Genomic DNA, 23,774 nt, shown 5'->3' on the forward strand with positions numbered 1-23,774 from the left:
AGAATGAGTGATTTTTATTTACATGGAATTTCATCTCTGTTTCCAAAATCCCTTTTCCCTTAATCCAGTCCTGGAAGAAGTGTAGCTGGAGTTTCAGTAAAGCAAGAAGCTACCTTCATTTAATCAATCTAATTCCGTTGAGAACAGTATTAATAGCCCTATTTTACAAATGAAGAAACTAAAGCTCAGCAATGTTATACAGTTTGTCAAAGGTCATAGAGCTCAACAGAGTAGATCTGGGACTAGACCTGGTTCCATCTGACTCTGAAGTTGATCTGTGCCAGAGACCACCTGACCGTCCCTCTTATCTCATGTGTTGGGGTTGGGGAAGGGTTTCAATAAAAGCAAAGGCTAGAATAGATGAAGAACTGTTCTGCACACTTTATAAAACCATGGCTGATAGTTGTCTAAAATTTATATTACTCAGTGTTTCTTTCATAAGAATTCAAATGACAAATTTTCTCTTAGATTTCAGTGCCAAAAAAGTACTTTCTTCAAAAGAATTCATATTTAACCACTTGTTCACTCATACTAAACACTATCATGAGTAGAAACATGGATCTATACGGTCCCTACTCTGAAGGTGTTTGTAAACAAAATACAATGTGTACATAAATAACTATGAAATAAATAATGTGCTTCCCTTTAATTAAACAGAAAACCACATAACTCATTATTTTTCCCTTTGCTTTGGCTGCCAAAGCTGAGAGCTAAATTTAATATTTAAGTGCAGTACTCATTTCATTTGAGGTTCCTAAAAAAGAGAAATTTATCTTATCTTTTATTCGATGACTTTATATTTAACTGTCCTAGTGTATATGCATTGTAGGAGGTGGCTCTAGAGTTAAGCCTCGGATTGACCTGTGACAGAGCCACAAACAAGTCCCAGTTGGAATGGCTAGGGATCCACTGTTGCATAAAAATATAATCCTATATAACAAAGAGCTAATAGGCTAATTAGACTGGACGGTGGAACAACCTTCCAGAATGACCAGTGGGCGGGGCCACGTGGCGCGAGGCAGCTGGGCCGTGAGGCAGCAGGCTGCGAGGGCCGAGGCAGCTGGGGCTGCAAGGGCCGAGCCCCTTGCACGAATTTCGTGCATCAGGCCTCTAGTGATGCTATAATAAGAACAATATAAAGAATTGTCCTTTTCCATCACTAAGGAGTTAGAAGACCTACACAAGTCAACCTCTCTCCGGAATGTTTTGTTTTATATAACCTATAAAATAAATTAAGCAAGAGCTTCAGTAATAAACCTTCAGTTTAAAAATTTAATGAATTCAAAACAAAAGTTACAAAAGAATACAGTGATACATCCCCCATAGTCCTTTCTAATACCCACTAGAGTTTGCCATTCTTTCACTGGCCTTCCTGCACTCTCAATAAAATTAACATTCCTATTCATAATCTGATTAGGAGTAATTCACACAAGGTCTAAATGAGACTTACTATCACAAGACATTTGCATTTTTAAAAAGACCAGATAAACCATATGCATTTGTAATTACCAGAACTTGGTAGTAGGTACAGTCAGAGAGGCAGGGAAGAAAAGATATATATATCTTTGAGTAGAGAATCTCCCAGTGATCTACTTTTGGTCAATTTATCCTACCTTCTTGCTCCTCAATTACATTTCCAACTCCATTTTCCACAAAGCATAATTAATACAAACAGCTATAAATGCCCTTCAATTTCTTGACTCTTTATTTTCTCCATTTGATTTGGCTCCTGCTTCTACCCCCACCACTTAGGGTTCTACAAAGTAAAATAGCCAGTATTGCAGGACTCAGTTATTGTAGCTGCATATTAGCCATACCTTCCTCATCTTAGGGCCTTAACACACACACACACACACACACACACACACACACACCCCACTGGAAAATAATGGAAAGAGGGAGCACATGAAATAGGAAAAGAAATTGATAAAGAACAGCCAAAATTATTGCTTTTTAAGATTTACTAGTATTATGGGGAAAAATATGGAAAACAGAAAGTAATAAATGAAGGGAAAGGGTGGAGTTAGTCATTTCTAATTAAAGCAATAAGGAATATGAAAATGAAATATAAAATGAGGCCCGGATACAGTTGAGGAGTTATAGGTGTTGAGGTTTGTTTAAAGCAGTGGTCGGCAAACTCATTAGTCAACAGAGCCAAATATCAACAGTACGATTGAAATTTCTTTTGAGAGCCAAATTTTTTAAACTTAAACTATATAGGTAGGTACATTGTTATTAACTTAATTAGGGTACTCCTAAGCTGGCCTTTGCTAAAAACGTCCTCAATCTGATTGAGGTATGTCCGCTGAGGTCGACCCCTTCCAACTCTCCCATCCACACTCGTCTTGTATACTTGTTTCGTCTATCTCCTTTCCAAAAACCGACTTCTGTGCATGGGCCACGAAGTTTCAATCGCACTGTACGTGCGCACCCGCATGTGGTATTTTGTGGAAGAGCCACACTCAAGGGGCCAAAGATCCGCATGTGGCTCACGAGCCGCGGTTTGCCGACCACTGGTTTAGGGTGTTAGTTTACTTTTCTAAAATGACATACAGTGAAGAATGTAAAAAGGAGTAGAGTTGAGGATAACGAAAGCAGAAGTGGAAATGGAGAAGAAAACTGAGAGAGAAAAGATGATGGACAGACATGAAATTAGAAACACAGAAAACAGAGAAAAAGAGAGGATTTGGAATGGAAGCAAGAATTGGAGAATGTACGATCCAAGTTAGTAGTTACAGAATAATCATAGGAACATAAAATACAGCATAGGGAATATAGTCAATAATACTGTAATAACTATGTATAGTGTCAGATGGGTATGGTACTAGATTTATCAGAGTGATCATGTAGTAAATTATATAAAGTCCAATCACTGAGTTATAAACCTAAAACAAATATAATATTGTATGTCAAATGTAATTAGGAAAAAAAAAGAGAATGTACAATTCAGCCAGAGAGAGGGACTATAAAGGATTTTATAATGGTGGCGCACAAATGGGAAAGCAGATATAGGAGCATGGTGAAATAACAAAAAGAAACAGTAGAAACCAAGAATGAGAGAGAACAGCAAAGACAAGGGTAAGAGAAATCGGAGCCAGCTGGGTTACAATCCAGCAGCATGTGTCTTTTTGTTTTGCTTTTTATTTGTTCATTTAAATAGAAACACAAAATGGCAAGAGATCATGATAAAGAACAGCACCACTTGGGGCATAGGCCTTTTAATGTATTGCAGGAAACAGAACCCTCAAAAGAGAATATGGGTGGAAAGAGGGGAGTGAGCCAAATGTGACAGCAACAGGAAGCAATAGAAAATGAGCTCAGTGGGTTGACCATGATACAGGTGGTAAGCAGGACATTTCAGATCACTCTGGCACAAGGTGGCAAAAGAATTTCATACAACAAGGAAAATATGACAAACACACCAAGGGCTGATCATCAATTAATTCAATGTAAAAACTTGACACGGATCTTTGATGCCTCTGCCATCACCCTATTACCTGACCTATCTAATAAACCTTCTGAGAAGCCCAGAGTGGCTAGCAAACAGAATATTTAGGGGAAAGAAATATAAGACTTGAAAGATAGGCTAAAGCTATATTCTGAGGGGCATCATAGTTTCTCATTTGATTATAAATTTTATGATTTTCAGAGGAAAATTATACCCCACACAGAGTCATATCATCAAATGATGGTTGATTCAATATTATTCATGTAACATCCTGTTCACATATTTAATGACACACTGCCTGGAGTTGATAAAGTCTCTACCACCCCACTTCAGAACATTTGATTGTTATGCTAAAGAAACCATCATTCCTACTTGTCACAGACCCAGATCTCACAGATAAGATTCCTGGACTTTGTTTTTTTTTGTTTTTTTTTTTTTTAACAAAACAGTAAATCTAGAATAGTGGAATCATTATTTTAACTTTCCAAACAAAGAGGTCTAGTGGGTGGTAAATAAAAGTCCAGAACATTCACTTATAGGATGAACTGTTTTAAATTCTGATAGCAAATCACATAACAGTGAATTCTTTTGGGTATTGCACACTTAATGACAACTCTACATCTCTGAATTCATGATATTGGAAAGGTGCGATTTTTGTTTTATAAAATTGTTCACTGTCTTTCCATCCAAATCACACTCCATCACTCATAACAAGTGAGCATCAAGTGCTTTCAAAAACAACACTTTCAATAATATGAACTCTGTTCTTGCTGTACTTTACTATAACTTCCTATGTTTTTGACATATTCAAGAAGTGAAACTCATGCATAGCATGTTTATATTATTCCCTCCTTAGCAAAAGCTCACAGACAATGTCAGGTCTGGAGAGATAAGAGCTGCTTCCAGGACATGAATTCTCATGAGGATTAGGCAACCACCATCTGGGGCTATAGAGTTTATCTGTAGCAGCTGCCTTCAAAGTATCACACTAGAAAGGGGGAGGGGGAGTCTAATACTAAAGTGTTTAACAACTTGCTCCACCCTGGCTTTGATTATTGTTCTGGATTGCTTTTTTTCCTGCCTATAAGAATAAAATATAACAAAGTGACCTCTTAATAAAACACAACCAATTTAAAAGTGTTATGTATTCAGATAACCACATCATGCACTGAAATTTTCTTAACATGTTACAGTATATAATATAAATTTTAATAATGTCATTTTAATAATTACCCAACCTGATATAATTAATAAGAGCTTAAGCCTTTAAAAAAAAAAGTGGATACTACGAATTTTAAAATTTCCACTTAGACAAAAAAGCTACAGATTTTGTTTTAATCATTTAACATTATCCCAGATTATTTTGGGAGAATTTTTAATGTCCTCAAATGACATTAAAATAATCATAACACTGAATTTTATTAAGCAGAAAGCAAATATATAAATAAAATATGTATATAAAAGAACAGAGAACTCAAAAATAAACACACTAGGGGAGAAGTTAATTTGAAATACTCAGTAAACAATAACTCACTAAAACTGATTAATATATTTAATTTTTATAGTGCTAAAATTGATCACAATGAAATAAAGAGCTATTAAAAAAAAAACAAAAGGAATTGAAACAAAATACCAAAATACAAAAAACTCATATCTTCTATAAGATATAAGTTCTACTCTAATAAAAGTCTCAAAATCATTGCACCACTAAAAATATGCCTTCTTCTTAAAATTGGATCTCCCTTCAATCAAATATTCTTTTACCTGCTATAGGATCATAAGTTACATTTGTTCATTTCACTATCCTTTGACAAAGGGCTTGTTAAATTAAGTAGACAATATTATTGTTAGTCCTATCAGAGATCTGGCAAAGTGATGCATCTATAGATAAAATTCCACTCTAATAAACTGCTTGGTAAGGAAGAATGATTCATTCTTTTACTGTTAATTCAAAATACATAACAAATATATTTCTGTAGTGGACAGTGGGACTTAGAGACACGAAAGGCAGGAGGTTTGGCCAAGGCCAGGAGAGTCGGTAGGTTGGAATGTTGTCCCATAAACCAATATGGTTGCAGGTTCGACTCCAGGTCAGGGCACATACCTAGGTGACAGGTTTGATCCTCAGATGGGGTGCATACAGGAGGCAACTGATCAATGTTTCTCTCTCACATTGATGTTTCTCTCTTTTCCTCTCTTTCTCCCTTCCTTTCTCTCTAAAATCAATCAAACATATCCTCAGGTGAGAATAATAAAAAAAGGCAGGTGTGCGTGTGCCAAAATCATAAAATTGGTGGATTATATGATTTCTGAGATAACTTCCACATCCAAAAATCTACATATACTTATATCACCACAAACATTCTAGTCCTGTTTTTTCGAAATGCCTGCATAATTTCTTCACTTGAATCAAAGACAGATAACTCAAACACAACACATCTAAAACTAAACGCATGTTATCTCTAAACTGGCTTTTCCTCCCAATGACCCTATTTCTGTCAGTAGCACATTTAAAAAAAAACCCCAACCTTGCAATCTCCAAACTCTTACTCCTCTCATCATCATCTTTATATGTCATCAAGCCCTGTTGACTTTCATTTCAAAATTATTTTGTCAATATTTCATTTACTTCAATATTACCATTGCCAACCTAGTATAAGTCACCCCTCCTCAAGCTCTGGGCTAAACTAACAGTTTTGTAGGTAGTGTCTCTCCTATCTACTTGCCGTACACATCACCACCACTTCTTCTGGTTTTAAATGCCTTTTCCTTTTCTACCCATAGTCGAAGTCTGAATCTCCAGGAGTCATCTTCCCCCTTGCTGAACTGCTACATTAGACACAAAATACACTGGTTTGCATGGCTGCATCACAAATATTACTTCTTGGAGGTATTTTTCATATGTCTGAAGAAGATGGGAAGAGAATTTAAAAAACTTTATTATATATTTTCTCTGCAGTGTCTACATAGCTTATAAAGTAACAGCGATATGTTGACTGAATTTTTCAACAAAATCATTTAGGCATTTAGGTGTGCAATGCATTATGCTTTATAAGGCCTTTACCTTTATAAGAGAAAACAGAGTCCAAGAAATCTGGGTTGTAGTTCTGCAATGCCTAAGTAAGAGCAAGCAGTGACAATGATTCAATGACATGCAAAGATATCCTTTGGATACAGAACCTTTATTTATAATAACCGCTTATAATATAATGTTAGACATTCTTTTATAAGTGGGATCTTTCTCTTAAATTCCTTGTATTTGTTAGGGATTCAATTTGTTACTCAAGTTGTGGACTTATGGGATTTACATCCTTAAAACCAATTCCAGCATAATTCCACACAGAAACCTTCTTGCAGCTAACCAGGACAACACCCAAAATAAATCTTCCCTTTAAGAAGAATAAATGCTCCATGAAAATAATGAATACATCATTTAAGCTTCAAGCATGATGTGCAAACCCAAGTTCGACCTAAATCTTCCAAATGTCTCTAGCGTCTGTATCAATCTAAGCTCACATATTCTCTATATTACTTATTCAGATGTGTTTCCTGAGTATCACTACTCCAAATAACTCAATTCCCGATTTTCACTCTACTTGCTTCTCTACCTGTATGACCTAAGTAAGATTCCTATTATTGAGTTGCAAGGCTCTATTTAACTCTATCCTACTCACTAAGTAAGTTCCAAAGTCTCTCATAGGACCTCTGTATTATCTCTTAAATCACAATCTGGGTTCCAATCATTATCCAATTTTCCATTAAAAATACTGACCCAACAAAACAAGAATAATATTGTTCTATGTATTCAAACCAGAGGCCCGGTGCACAAAATTCGTGCGGGGCGGGGGGAGGGGGGGTGTTCCTCAGCCCAGCCTGTGCCCTCGGGGGATGTCCGACTGCTGGTTTAGGCTCTCGCAATCTGGCATGCTGCATGTACCAGGGACCATACTTTTCATACAGGTGAAAGGCATCTTGCTGTTGTATGGGCAGCTTCATTTTTTTGGTCCTGATTATAAAAAGTAGTACATAACATGATCCTTCTGAGGTAGTAGTACCATTTTCCCCATCTTATGGGTGAAAAACTGAAGCAGAGAGAAGTAATTGGCTTTGTCACAGTGTCAGAATCAGGGCTGACCACAAAATGTGCAAGCCAGAGTCCATTCATGTCATCGCTGCATCATCCTGTGTTTTCAGTGTTAGAGTAGCCTTGCCAGGTTTTAATTTTTAAATCTAAGAGACTGTCCCCAATATATAGGGTAGGGTCCCTAGGCCTGGCTGGCTATCAGGGCCGAACTGTGGGGTGACCAGTGGGCGGGGCAATCGGGAGGCCTCCATTGGCACCTGCCTTGGCTGGTGGCCTGGCACCGGCTGCTGGCCAGCCCCACCACCCCGCCGGTCGCCTCCCTCTCAGGGGGCAGATGCTCAATGCAATACGCGTCCTAGCAACCGGTCGTTCTGCCGGTCATTCTGCCATTCAGTCAATTTGCATATTAGGGTTTTATTATATAGGATGCCTCTGGATGCCTCTATGGCTTAAGTGATAAATACAGAGAAAATAGTATTTGTCCAATTTTTACAGTCTGTCCACAATATGTCCACATTCATATGAAAACTTAATACCAAGTACAAGGTCAATCAGGGCACTTAGTATAGGTAAGTGCCAGAAGATTTCAAAGAGCAGTATCGATATTTGAGTCTAATCCTAAAAATCATAATGAAGAAAATTCAATTCTTGCATCTTAAAGATGAGGAAAATGAGGTCACAAAGTCACATAGGAAAAGCTTCATAAAGATATTTCTTTTCTTTTAAAAAATATTTTTTATTGATTTCAGAGAGGAAGAAAGAGGAAGAAAGAGAAACATCAATGATGAGAGAGAATCATCGATCAGCTGCTTCCTGCATGCCCCACAATGAGGATCAAGCCCGCAACCGCAGGCATGTGCCCTGAGAGGGAATCAAACCGGGTCCTCCTAGTACATGGGTCGACGCTCAATCGCTGACATATATCACAAAATTTAATACAACAATATTACTCAAGTGCTAAAGATTTATACAAAAATAATTATTTGATGGGTAGGATTGGAAATTATCTTATAAAGGAGATACATCTGAGCCATACTTTGAAAAATAAATACAATTTCCTTAGGTAGAGACAGAGAGATGGTCAGAAAAGTAACTAAAGACTGATGTGAAGTGACCTAGAGAGATCAGAAGGGAAGAAACAGACACTAAATTAATAGTACATTATTAATTCTAAAAAAGATAAAATAAGAGCCAGCAATTCCACTCCTAGGCATACACCCAAAAGAATTAAAAAGATGTTTCCATGGAAAACTTGTACACAGATGTTCATAGCAACATTATTTCTAGTAGCCAAAAACTAAAAACAACTCAAATGTCCATCAACTGATGAATAAATAAAAAGTAATATATCTATAAATGGAACTTATTTATTTATTCATTCAGTCATAAAAAGGCATTAAGTTTTGGTACATGTTATATAGCAAGAATGAACCTTGAAAATATTGTAAGTGAAAGAATCCAGTCACGAGAACCACAAAGTACATGACTCTATTTATATAAAATGTCCAGAACAGGCAAATCTATACAGATCAAAAGTAGATTAGTGGTTGCCTTGGGCTGAGAGTTTTGGGGGTAAGAGAGGAGTGATGACAATGGCCATGGATTCCTTTTTGGAGTAATAAAAATGTTTTAATATTAATGTGATGAAGGTTGCACAACTCTGAATAAGCTAAAAGAGAACACTGAACTGTACACTTAAATGGGTAAATTATATGGTATGTGAATTATATCTCACTAAAGCATTTATTAAAAAAGAAAACTCTAGGCCCAGGCCGGGTAAGATCAGTTCGTTAGAGCATCATCCCAATGCACCATGGTTGCTAGTTTGATCCCTAGTCAAGGCACACACAAAAGGCAACCAATGAATGCATGAATAGTTGGAACAACAAATCGATGTTTATCTCTCACTCGCTCTTTCTCAACTCAGTAATTATTTTAATAAAAAAAGAAAACTCTACTACAGAGTATGAAAAGTCCAGAAGCGCTGCCCCCCACTCCCTACACCACCACCCCGCACCCCCTCTGCCCCCCGCCACACACACACACAATGCTAAATCTTTGTTTGGAGGTGAGCTAAAAAGCCCCAGCTTTCTGCTTTGAAGATCTGGGCTGAAACTAGAACTTGTTTCTTCTTCTGTCTTATTATGTATTCATCCATCTCAGTTCAGTTAAACTCTGTACTGGGCAGACAGTGAATGCTCAATAAATATTTGTTAATTGGTAATGCATATAAAATGTAATATGAAATAAGGGAAAATCCAACAGCATAAACAGGCTACAATAAGCACAAAGTTTTTTGGTGTGTTATTTTAAGTTATTTGATTTTTTCTTCAGGCTCTATATCTTGGCAGACTACAGTACAGTACACATATGCAGGCAAGCTTATATCAGTCAGAAAATTTCCTCTTACCCAATCATTTAAACTAACAATTTAAGAAAATGTTTTACATAACATATGGGACAATTATTATTCTGAGATGAAAATATAACTTTCTAAAAACCTCTTTTTGCCCTTTAGATATCAAAAATCAGTAAATTCTTCTATTTTAAAAGAATAATTACAGTTGATACAAAGTTTATTAGAATGCCTGAATGACACAAAAGTATAGTAGTAACCATCAAAAAATTTTGAAGTTACAGGTCCTTTCTCAAGCCATCCCAATTATTACTTATTAAACCATTCTCTGTTAAAATGTTCTTTACTGACTCAGACATCCTGATTTTTTTTTTTTTTTTAATTTGGGCAATACAAAGATATAGCTTTCAATTCATGGTTAAACATAAAATAAGAAGGGGAAACTGAAAAACAATTTCACTTTCACTGAAAACAATTCAATGGCTCATTATTCAAAAGCATATGTTCATCAATACAAATAAACTTTCATTCCTATAAGTTTCTATTTGAGGCTAAAATCTTAAAATAGCGCCTAAGTTGCACCACAATTCAGCTGCTATGGAAAAGCTAAGTAATGCTTCCCATGACTAAATGGATTAATTCTTTAACCCAAACACAATTACTGTTCTCCACACTGTTCCATTGAACATCTAAATAAGCATCCCAAAGCTTATTTCATTCAAAGAAAAGATCCGGACCAAAGAATAATCCCAATGTATGAAGTTTACATTTTGTGTAAAGTTTTTTTTAAAAAAGGAAAAATCTATAAGTGGTAATCAGGAAAAGAAATGAGTCCTTTTAGACAGGTGTAGGGTATGACATCTATTGACTAATAGATATCTTTGTTGAAGGAGTGCTGTGCAGGCTCCAGTAGATGTTTTTTTCTCAAACCAACTCATTTTTTGTACTCAGTTCCTGAATGTAGCTTTCCATAGTTGGCACTCACATTAGCAGTGAAAAAAAACGCTTTGAGAAAATAGCCTGTTACACAGAACTATACATTTCAACTAATTTTTATTCTTGCTTTTCATTTTTCAAATTCAACAATGTATGAAGAATGCTCTAACCGCCATGCTTATTAAACATTTTATTCTCCAATATATTTTTAAATTCCAAAAATAGACACCTGATCTAGTTGTGGGGTCAGGGATGGGACAGTGGGGATAATAGGCAAACATGTAGCTGCAATTAAATACCGCTCTATGACTCAAGAGATAAAATGAAAGAAAACAGCTATTATAGGATTCTCTGATACTGACATGTCTTCTGAATCCAAGATGGTCTATCTTTTTAATACTTGCTGTTACAGAGACTAGTGACTGTGTCCACTGTGTTGGAGAAAGAAAAAGCACCTATATGAGGGGGTCTGAACTAGATAACCTGTAGGGTTTCTCCTGACTCCTAAGACTGGTCATTCAATTTCCACTTCTTTTTATCTAAAGTTTTATAATTATAGCTGTTTTTCTCCCTCCTTAATGTCCCTTGGGAGACTTCTATTGTCAAACTACTGTTATAACATCAGTGGTAAGAGAATTTTTAGCTCTTTATAACACTTTGCCTTTAAATAAAGGATTATTTACTGTTAGGAGATTTTCTACAGCTCTGCCCCAAAGGACTTTCACAAACAACGCAAAAGTATTTTCACAAGATCAAGCTGTTTAGCTTTTGTCTCCTAATGAAGGCTGAAATAATGGCAGAGCTTCCTTGCACTGTTGGAAACTAGATTGCTGCAGGTGAGCAGGTGGGGTGGTCTATATACTCGTTATGTCATGCAGTTTTTAGGTTTTCTTCTATAGGACAGAAATGAAAAGAAAATGTTGAAATTCCCACCAAGTTTTGACTGTTGTTTAAGTTCGTCAATATGGAATTAAACAGCCTGAACCTCATCTGTTATCTACTGTAGGTATAACTGGATTAATTTAAAATGGTTATTAATGCCCTTTAGAATTCTAATTAGCCAAGGGGACTGCTGAGGCAGACAGCATTTGGGGGATGAGAAGGATGATTCTTTTCCCAGTCAGAGTTTAAATCTTAGGGAAGCACTCCTATATAATTCCTATCCACCCCTTTTAAGCAGTAAGATGAGGGAGGGAGGAGCCTGAATAAATACAATGAAACGGACCGAAAGGAATGACAAAGAAGAAACAGCCAAAATAAGGAAGAGAGAAGAGGAAAAATATGAGAAAGAAAATTTTCAATATACTTAAAAAAAATGCACTGGTGATAGAAAAGCAAAACCTAATGCACTTCTAGTAAGTCAACAAACAAAAAGGAAACCTGCTAGAAAACAGCTTTTAGGTATCTGGACTGAAGCCTTATGTCAAATTAGGAAGACATAAAAATAAAATTATTTTTTACACAGGAAAAGATTTATCAAGCTTCTCTGAAAAAGCAAAGATCCCAATAGCTTCCAGTGCCAAAAATATTTTCCTAAATTTGCACTACCCCAAGTTATAATTGCATCACTTGTTCTATATTTTTTGATGACTTAAAAAATATATTAGGAGTTCCAGCCCCAGATAATATGGAATAAGTACACTCTACCCTGTCTTTCCCACTGACTGCTGGTAAAAAAAACCTGGACCAAATGCATAAAGCATCTATTTAGGGCTCTGAAGAGTAAACATTAGCAGGCAAATTGGAGAAGATCAGCATTTTAATTATTACCAAACTTTTGGTGAATTTACTATTTTCTCCCCTTTGGTATCCTCTGGCCTAGACTCAACACAGCTGAAACTTACAAGTGGACACTTGGGCAGACAGAGGGAACTGCAGGAACAAGCCTTCTAGTTGTAGCTTGAGAGTCAGGAAAGGAATCTTCTAAGGCTCAGAGTCAACTTCTCGGGTTTGTGTGCTTTTCAACATTCTTTGTACCTCAGACGCCAAGCAATCTTATGATGCAGTGGAGGAGGCATGGGCAGCAGCAGCAGCAGCAGCGGATTCTGTTTTCTAAACTCTTGGCGGAGGAAACCTTTTTCAAGAGGATGGCATGAACTCCTGTTGCTTACCTTTTTCTCTCCAACTACTTGCTATTTCACCCCACATATAGGCACAGTTGGGAGACGTATGCAGCCCTGGCTGGGTAACTCCGTTGGTTAGAATGTTGTCCCAATATGCCAAGGTTGCAGGTTCAATCCCGGGTCAGGGCACATATAAGAATCAACCAGTGAATGCATAAATAAGAATAACAAATCTATGTGCTCGCTTTCTCTCGCTCTCTCTCTCAAAAATCAATAAATAAAAAATTGTTTTAAAAAAAAAGAAGCATGTAGCAGAGAGGGGGTAACTAAAGCCCCAACTCTGTGGTTGGAGTACCGAAAAAGGCAGGTCCAAGTAACCAAAAAGTACCAGGGAGATTATAAACAGCCAGGAAGAAGTTCAGGAAAGCAATCCCATTAAGTTGTTTATCTAAGCTGTGCATGCATGGAGCTGATGCTTAAATAGCATACCACAGACTTCAAGAAATAAACTATGGGACAACCACCCAATTTTTAGATTGGCCATTATTTAGCACACATGCAGGTCACATTCAAATTGTACTGCAAAGGTTTTATAAAAGGAACTGATATTAGAAACACAACCTACAGGAGCCTGGGTAGAACTTAAAACCTACAACCAACCAGACTGATTACCAGGTAAAACAAACATATCAACATTTATCATAGGATTTAAACAAGACAGCATCACAATGTAATACTTAAATTGTCCAGGAGTTAGTCTAAAATAATTTGATCACACGAGGAACCAGGAAAACCTCAACTTATAAAAAAAGACAATTAACAGATGCCAACACTGAGAAAACACAAAGGATGAACTTATCTGATGATATCTGACAAAGACTTTCAAAAGAAGCTAATATGAAAATGTTCCATAAGAGCAAACACTCATAGAATGAATGGAAAAGTGGCAAATTGCTTCAAAGAAATAAAAGATAGAAAGAAGACCCAAAAGGAAAATTTGGAAACTGAAAAATAAAATAACCGGGGGACCCTTTCCCCCTCCCCACATGGGAGTCCATTCTGTGGGACCCTTTCCCTCTCCCCACATGGGAGTTCATTCTGTGGGACCCTTTCCCTCTCCCCACATGTGAGTCTGTACTTGTTCTTCAACAAATCTCCACCTTTGCTATACTAAAATAAATAAATAAATAAATAAATAAATAAATAAATAAATAAAATAACCGAAAGGAAAATCCAGTTGGACAGGATCAATAGCCAAATGAAAATGATAGAGAAACAGCCAGTAATCTTGAAGATAGATTAAAGAATACCTATTTTGAACAGAGAGAGAGAAAAAAATATATTTTTAAAACCAACCCTCAGGGACTTGTGGGAAAATAACAAGATATCTTACTTCATTGGAATCCAAGCAGGAAAGGAGAGAGTGTGGTATAGAAAGAAGTTTTTGAGGAAATAATGACTGAAAACCCAAATTCCTAGCTTCACTTGCATTACTTCTCGGGCAACAAAACTGAAATTACTGAGAGTTTCTCTCTTCAGAAACCAGAGGCCAGAAGAAGCAGTGACATTTTTAAATGCTAACAGAAAAGAACTGTTAACCCAGATTCCTATATTCAAGAAAAATATCCTTCAGGAATTAAGGTGAAATAAAGATATTTTCAAATGAAGAAAAACTAAGAAAATTCACTGTCAGCAGATTTGCTCTAAAAGAACTGCTAGAGGGAAGTTCTTCAGAGAGAAGAAATATGACATCAGAATGAAACCTAAACATTAGAAACGAGAGGAGCAACAGAAATAGTAAAAGTCTTTCTTCTGTTAAGATCTTTAAAATACGTTTGAAAACAGAAAGCAAATGGAATAACAATGTCTGATGTACCTAGATATAATACATTAGACAAATATATCAATCAACCCCAAACTCAAAATTGAGCAAAAATAGTAAAACTACTTTGCATGGATCTTTAATAGCACAGCCATTTTCATTTCTTTCCATTGATCCTCTCTTTTTCCAAAGTAGAAACAATAACATCAAATAGCTTGTAAGTACCTATTGTGCATGATATTGTTAAGCCACAAGCTGAATAGATTCTTTGCCCTTTTAGAAGCTTAAAATCTAAATTATTTAAATCCAATATAAAAGAAGTAATAAACAACTGAAATAAAACAAAGAAAAAACAAACACTGAGCAATGATTTAAAGACTCAAGTAATATACACCTTGTATGCCAGTAAAATTTCAATGTATTTATTGTACACAAAGAAAAGAAAAAAATGAGGAAGGTTCAGTGGGCCACTATTTTGCTTGTTTTAAATTTTAGAATGGTAAGCTATTCCTGACAGAAAAATACGCTTACCTTTTGTATATCAGAGCTTCTTTTGAGTGCCAAATTGGAGAGAAGAGATTGTTCCATTTTATAAATCCCAGCTAGTTTAATGAGAAGGGGCAAATTCAGATACACAGAAACAAATACTTTGAAGAAATGCCATAACCCTCCCCCATATCGTAATTAAAGCCTAATCTTAGAAATAAATCATTTCGTCTTTAACTCATCTTGTTAGTTCCTAAAGACTTTATTTTAGGCCTGCAGAAGAAAATTCTTTGAATCTGTAAATAGTCTGAGTATAAATTTTGTTTAGTGGTAAGTAAAGCTCATGATATTATGTAATACTAATACATTCTTAAAATTCAGGCAAACTTCAGTTACTACCAACTGTTCTGGATGTGTTAGTAACACCCTAAAGATTAAACAGTATAATGTCATAAATCCTATTACAGTATATAATCTCTAAAAAATATTCAGGGGTATAAAAATATACAGCATATTAATGATCTTTACATTTCCGTAACACTCTTTATACTAAATGTGTGAATCTAGTTACTTTGGATAAAAGTCTATGAAAATCCATCTCTCATAGCTATTAAATAAAATATATTCTTCTCATTCTTGGAATTAGGTATTCTGAATGTCAGCCTTAGAAGTGAATTAACCTTTCCACTTCTCCTGCCCCAAATATCAACATTTATGTACATGCTCTCCACAAAAGACAAGAGGAAGAGAAAGTAAAAGGAGTAAACATCTAAAAATAAACAACACTAAACTAAGCATATATCACACAATATGTTTGGAACACATTTTTAATACCCCCCCCAAAAAAAAATAACAGCCAAGTGGGTTTAAAAAAAAAATTTCTTCCCACCCAAAAATCCCACCATGAAAGTTTATTTTTCTAAGTAATAGGGGTGTGGGAGGGGGGAAGGGAGGAGGATATTGAGTAATACAACCTCCAAAATATTATCTGTCAGAAAAAAACATGCAACAGATTTACTTCATGAAACGTTAACCAAATTGACTGAAATTATGAAAAGTGAGATACACAAATGGACATTTATTTCTTGTAGTGCCCTAAATGGTGTCTCCTCCAAAAATGCTATGTACAAGTTCTAACTGCCAGTACCTGTGAATATGATCTTATTTAAAAACATCTAATCTAAAGAACACACCCACTTACCCAATCAGTTTAAAACTCTTTATGTGGACTCAGGGTCTGGAGAAATGGAAGGTACCACCCAGACTCGCAGAAAGTGGGCAACCAGGAATTAGATTCATGAAGCTGCCTCTGGACCTGAGCATGTAATACCGATAATGCCACTATTTTGCTAAGCTGATTTGGGGGAAAATTATTCCTCTGAGCCTGTTTCCCCTTCTAATCAGTACAGTATTTGGTGGGGGCTATTCTGAGTATGAATTGAAATGATTCAGGTACTTAATAAATGTTTAAATCTGAAAGCAACAACAACCTCTTTATGCATACGTAACTTTTACTTCGATTTTCACCAAGTTTATCACCTTATATTACTTCACCTCTTGGGTACATCATGATGGAAATTTTTTCTAGATATATTTATCCATAAGTATTTTCTCTACTTTTAAAATCAAAGATTTATTTAGTTATATGTAATAAAAATATCTAGTGACAACAGTAAATAATAATAAAATCAGCTCTAAATTTATATATAAGACTAGAGGCTCGATGTATGAAATTCATATAAGAGTAGGCCTTCCTTCCCCTGGCTGCCAGCACCAGCTTCTCTCTGGCACCCGGGACCCGGGCTTCCCTCCGGCCACCAGCAGGCACCCGGGACCCAGGTTTCCCTTGCAGCCCCGGCTTCGTCCGGAGGATGTCCAGTCTAATTAGCATATTATGCTTTTATTATTATAGATAACTGCTTCCTTAAGGCTCTGAAATACCAAAAATAATGTGAGAATTTCCCTCCCCAGCCATTACTACTTGAACGAATCTCTAATATAAAACTGCTGATAATCTAACATCAGCCAAATAATTTTATCTGAAAAAAATATCATTAAAATATTAGTTCAAAAAAAGAATGAGTGATAATTTAATTCTCAAACTAAAAAATTGCTCAGTGTGGGCTCATCTTTTTCACATTTTTTAAATGAACCTTTCAGCTTTAGTTTATTCCTTAACGCAGAATTTCAGGTTGTTTGGGCCCAAGAGTCTAGATTACCTAAGCTCATTTACTCAATATAAGAAACCCACAAAACAACACAGATATTTATCAGTCCAAGAATCTGTTACTTGTATACGCAGTATATGCAAATTGCCACTTTAGCAAACCAGACTCATAAACCACTGCCATGAACTATATAATTTTAAGTAAATCTAAGTATACCATGATGATTTAAATATAATGTTAAATTTAACTGCCTTCTTTAGAGTATTGATACTGTTTCCCCTCTAATACAAAGTACAAAAGAGAAGAGAGGTGTCAGGGGATTCAGGATGAGTAAGAAACCAGGAGAGCAGGAACAGGATCCTGCAAGCCCTACCAGTAAAAAATGAAACACTTCTTATTCTCTTATCTCTGACATATTTTTCTAAAATGCATGTTTCCTTGCTGAAAGCCAATAATGGCAATTTGGAAAACTGCCATTAAGGACTGAATAAAACTGGAAACAACATACTTTATCAGCCATCCAAAACACTGTCTGAATCTTCAGATGACAAAGACTAAGTTGATTCCTAGATTTATCAACTCAGTTAACAACAATTATACACATTAAGTTGCTATATAAGGGCCGACACAAAAGCACTCAATAAGTGTTAGCTGAACTGATGTGAACTATAGAAGGCTTCTGAAATTTACAAAATTAATATGTACAACACAAGTGTGAATGTCAGTATAATATATTTTACTGAAAGACTCATTTGAGTATTCCTATAGTTAGAAAACACATCTTGGATAACACACAATTATAATACCAATACAATGCAATAAAAACCTAACATCTAACTTACATTGGGTAGGAAAAGAAGCTCTCGTGGCAAAAGAAAGAATTAGGCTTGAATTTATAACACTACCAGAGAGTGAAGAGGGGTCCAGGTCAAGAGTATCAGCCAACATAGTATTGTGGTTAAGTGTGTGGGCTCTGGAGCAAAACTGCCTGGGTTGAAGTCCAGAGTTCTCACTTACTTAGGTACTCTAACTCTTTATACTTTTCCCCTCACCTATAAATGAGATAATAGTACCAATTCATTAGATTGTTAGGAGAATAAAATGAGTTAATGCAAATAAAGTGCTCAGAAAACTACAATGAATATTTACTATTCGTATTTAAATTGTACTCATACTTGCCAGTAACCCAAAGTAAATTATTATTGGTCTGGACCATATAAAATTGATATTTTTATAGGTCAAAACAATTTGAATAGCGACAATGTTTTAATGGTTCAACTGAATATAAAAGAGTGAGGTGTGAACATAAGTTGCTGAGAATATCTAGGGGACCCAAGCTCTGAAAAACTAAACAACCCAGCAATGTATTCTTAGAGCAGTTCTAAATATAACGGAAGGAAAGGGATTTCTCCAGCAACTTAAAACAAACCACATTCAAGTAATAAAGCATACAATTCAGTATGCCTGGCCTCTAAAGCAACCAATATTTGACAGTGGATTGATTTTGAAAACTGAACTAATATTTTACATTCAAGTATCTATTTTCTCTCCTCTAAGTTACAAAATGAATGTTCTCACAATTTCAAAAGGAACATACTGTACTGTTATTTATGAAGTTTAAAAAATGCCTAATTTTGATTACATGAACATTTACAAAGTTAATGCTGATTTGTTAAGGTTTTTTATTTTCTTTTTTCCATCACTATTTATCCCCTCGATGCCCTCTTCCACCTCCATCCACGCCCTCCACCCCCATCCCGTCACCACACTGTTGTCCATGTCCATGAGTTCTTTTTTTCTTAATCCCTCTACTCTCCTCAACACCCCCCCCCACAACTACCACCAGAGCTGTCTGCCTGCTATCTATGAGTTGGTTTATTTTACTTAGTAGTAGTTCAGTTTGTTCATTAAATTCCACATATGAGTGTAAGGTGTTTTTAATGCAAAAAATGCTATAGGTTTTTAATCAACATAATTTTTTATTAGAATATGTTACAATTCATAAATATCTACATTGATTTTAATATAAAACTATTTTCCTAAATATTTCCACCAGGATAGATTTCTACAATTTAACATAGCATCTACAATCTACCTTAAAGCTTGTCGATCTCAAAATGAAACAAGTACACTAAAACCTCAAAAAATGACTGCACAATTTCAAGACAGCCTGATATTGCACAAAGCTACCTTATGTTTTCATTCATCTTTTCAATTTCTACAACCTAACTATGGATCTTTAAATTATATGTAAAAACATATGAATAAAAATTATATATAAAATCCTAATATGCAAATAGACTGAACAGCGGAACAACCAACCAACCAACCAACCGGTCGCTATGATATGCAATGGCCACCAGGGGGCACACATGGAACATGGTGGGCATCAGCAGCAGGTGGCAGAGCGCGGAACATGGTGGGCATTGGTTGTGGTGGTATGGTGGAGCAGGTGAGCAGGGGTACCAGACTAAGGCAGGGCGCCGGTCACTCTATGGTTTTATCTCTTTTGGATATTTCACATCTCTGAAATCTTAGAATCTGTAGCCTTTTGTGCCTATCTTCTTGCACTTAGCATAATGTTTTGGAAGTTTATGCATACTGTAGCACATATCAGTACTTCATGCCTTTTTATGGCTAATATTCCATTGTAAGAATACTCAATATTCCCCCCTTTACCCATGGGGGATACATTTCAAAGCCCCCATATAATTCCTGAACAGCAGATAGTACCAAACATATACTATGTTTTTTTCCTATACATATATACCAATAATAAAGTTAATTTATAAATTAGGCACAGTAAGAGATTAGCAATAAAATAGAACAATTATAACAATAAACTGTAATAAAAGTTACATGAATGTGGTCTCTCTCTAATAACTGAGATGGCTACTAAATGACTAACTGGTCGGTGGTATATACAGCCTAGATATGTTGGACAAAGGTATGATTCACATCCCAGGTGGAATGGAGCGGGACAGCACAAAATTTTATAGTGCTACTCAGAACAGCAGTTGTTTATTTCTGAAATTTTCCATTTAATATTTTTGGACCGTAGTTGACTGAATAACTGTAACTGTGAAAACCAAACTTGTGGATAACTACTTTACTACATTTTATTTATCCATCCATTGATTGATGGTCATTTGGGTTATTTCCCCATCTTAACTGTTATGAATAATGTTGCTATGGAAATTCTTTATCATTTCATCCCCTTTTTAAGATATATGGCAAAGTTTTAAATTAAAGCAATTCACAGTGGCACTAGCAGGTCTCTGAAGACCCTACAGACCTTAATACAATTTCAAGTAGTAGCATCTTCCTCTTTAGGTATAGACTGCTCTTCTGAGTTCATTCTTTTTCATTAAATATCATCTGAACAAATGATACAGGAGAAAAACCTCATCTACCTTTACAAACCATGAACAGAAAAATAAAAAAATAAAGCTACAATATAAAATATTCTAAGTTTCTTACGTTGACCTTATCTGATTTTTAAAAACCTACATATCTCACATTTCATACTCAATGGACAAAAACTAACACCATTTCCCCTAAGAACAGGAACAAGACAGGGATGCCCCCTCTCACCACTCCTGTTCAACATAGTACTGGAAGTGTTAGCCATTGCAATTCGGCAAGAAGAAGAAATAAAAGGCATCCAAATTGGAAAAGAGGAAGTAAAACTGTCCTCATTTGCAGACGACATGATATTATACATACAAAACCCTAGAGACTCCATCAAAAAGCTACTGGACTTAATACATGAATTTGGCAATGTAGCAGGATACAAAATTAACCCCAAGAAATCCGAGGCATTTCTATACACCAATAGTGAACTTTCAGAAAGAGAGATTATAAAAACAATCCCGTTTACCATCGCACCAAAAAAATTAAGCTACCTAGGAATAAACTTAACTAAAGAGGTAAAAGACCTCTACTCAGAAAACTACAGGACGTTGAAAAAAGATATAGAGGAAGACATAAACAGATGGAAGAACATACCGTGTTCATGGATTGGTAGAATCAACATCATTAAAATGTCCATACTACCCAAAGCAATCTATAAATTCAACGCACTTCCCATTAAAATACCTACGGCATACGTCAGAGATCTAGAACGAACTCTCCAAAAATTCATCTGGAATAAAAAAAGACCTCGAATAGCTGCAGCAATCCTGAAAAAGACCAAAGTAGGTGGGATCTCAATACCAGATATCAAGATGTATTACAAAGCCACTGTTCTCAAAACTGCCTGGTACTGGCACAAGAATAGGCATATAGATCAATGGAATAGAATAGAGAGCCCAGAAATCTGCCCGAACCAATATGCTCAATTAATATTTGACAAAGGAGGCAAGAACATACAATGGAGCCAAGATAGTCTCTTCAATAAATGGTGCTGGGAAAATTGGACAGATATATGCAAGAAAATGAAACTAGACCACCAACTTACACCATACACAAAAATAAACTCAAAATGGATAAAGGACTTAAATGTACGACAGGAAACTATAAAAATTCTAGAAGAATCCAAAGGCAACAAAATCTCAGACATATGCCGAAGCAATTTCTTCACTGATACAGCTCCTAGGGCACTTGAAACTAAAGAGAAAATGAACAAATGGGACTACATCAAAATAAAAAGCTTCTGCACAGCAAAAGAAACCATCAACAAAACAACGAGAAAACCCACTGTGTGGGAAAACATATTTGCCAATGTCATATCCGATAAGGGCCTAATCTCCAAAATTTATAGGGAACTCATACAACTTAACAAAAGGAAGATAAACAATCCAATCAAAAAATGGGCAAAGGACCTAAATAGACACCTTTCAAAAGAGGACATTCAGAAAGCCAAGAGACATATGAAAACATGCTCAAAGTCACTAATCATCCGAGAGATGCAAATCAAAACAACAATGAGGTACCATCTCACACCTGTCAGACTGGCTATCATCAACAAATCAACAAACGACAAGTGCTGGAGAGGATGTGGAGAAAAAGGAACACTTGTGCACTGCTGGTGGGAATGCAGACTTGTGCAGCCACTATGGAAGACAGTATGGAGTTTCCTTAAAAAACTGAAAATGGAACTCCCATTTGACCCTGTGATCCCACTTCTAGGAATATATCCCAAGAAACCAGAAACACCAATCAGAAAGGATATATGCACCCCTATGTTCATAGCAGCACAATTCACCATAGCTAAGATCTGGAAACAGCCTAAGTGCCCATCAGTAGATGAATGGATTAGAAAACTGTGGTACATCTACACAATGGAATACTATGCTGCTCTAAAAAGGAAGGAACTCTTACCATTTGCAACGTCATGGATGGAACTGGAGAGCATTATGCTAAGTGAAATAAGCCAGTCAATGAAGGAAAAATACCACATGATCTCACTCATTCATGGATAATAGAGACCATTATAAACTTTTGAACAATAATAGATACAGAGGCAGAGCTGCCTCAAACAGATTGTCAAACTGCAGCAGGAAGGCCGGGGAGGGTTGCGGGGCAGGAGGTAGGGGGGTAAGAGATCAACTAAAGGACTTGTATGCATGCATAGAAGCATAACCAGTGGACATAAGACATTGGGGGATAGGGGAGGCTAGGGGACTGTCTAGGGCGGGGGGATAAAAAAAAAAAAAAAAAAAAAAAAAAGAAAAATAAATAAATAAAATAAAAAAAATAAAAATAAAAAAATAAAAACCTACATATCTCACATTTGAATTGAATATTTAAATAAGAACAAAGTCATTTGTTATGATAAAATTACAAATTTATAATTGAATATACCAAATATATGGTATGTTCTTATGGTTATATTTAAGTATGCGTACAATTTACAGTTAGAGTTTTTCTCCTAAAGCACTATGGCAAAATTTTCCACTAAATACTAAAGATTAAAGTGATAAATTTGAAAAGATGCACCCCCAAATATTTACTTTGTGTAAAGAGAACAGCCAAATCATCCAAAATGTCCAAACTGACGAAAGTAACTGGAGATTAATATTCACCCTATATGTTTGTGAGCAAAGAATGATTTTCTTAATTAGTTGAGTAAAAGTATTTGTTACAGATCTCCTGAAATATCTCCTTGAAAAATATAGACTATAAAGTTTTTATTTAAATTACATAAGATGTGGTGAAGAACCCCTAAATGTTATAAATTGGAAACAGGTTCACAACACAACAATTCAGTAACCTTAAAATGAATAATTTGTTCTATGAAAAAAAAGTTATCAAAATAATGCAATATTATTCCTCTATAAATAAGTGACATGTTCAGAATACTCTACCAAAATAAATACAGCATTCAAAAAAATTTTAAAGGTAGTATTTTTTGAGATTGTGGAGCTGTACCAATTTAAAAAAAAACACAAAACAGCCCTACCTGGTTTG

General features: G+C 35.7%; 1 protein-coding gene and 1 long non-coding RNA gene across 3 annotated transcripts in view; both read right to left on the reverse strand.

Moving 5' to 3' along the window:
* ZCCHC7 (zinc finger CCHC-type containing 7) overlaps positions 1–23,774 on the reverse strand; it is a 200,042-nt gene that overhangs the window by 123,018 nt on the left and 53,250 nt on the right. The window lies entirely within an intron of this gene.
* LOC118667310 lies at positions 14,008–23,746 on the reverse strand. The gene is made up of 3 exons (XR_004971225.1): positions 23,318–23,746; positions 18,206–18,415; positions 14,008–15,311 (listed from the first exon to the last, which is right to left on the reverse strand). It is a non-coding gene; the product is annotated as an uncharacterized LOC118667310 (long non-coding RNA).

This window comes from Myotis myotis, unplaced genomic scaffold (genome assembly GCF_014108235.1).
Source record: "Myotis myotis isolate mMyoMyo1 unplaced genomic scaffold, mMyoMyo1.p scaffold_m19_p_12, whole genome shotgun sequence".
NCBI lineage: Eukaryota > Metazoa > Chordata > Mammalia > Chiroptera > Vespertilionidae > Myotis > Myotis myotis.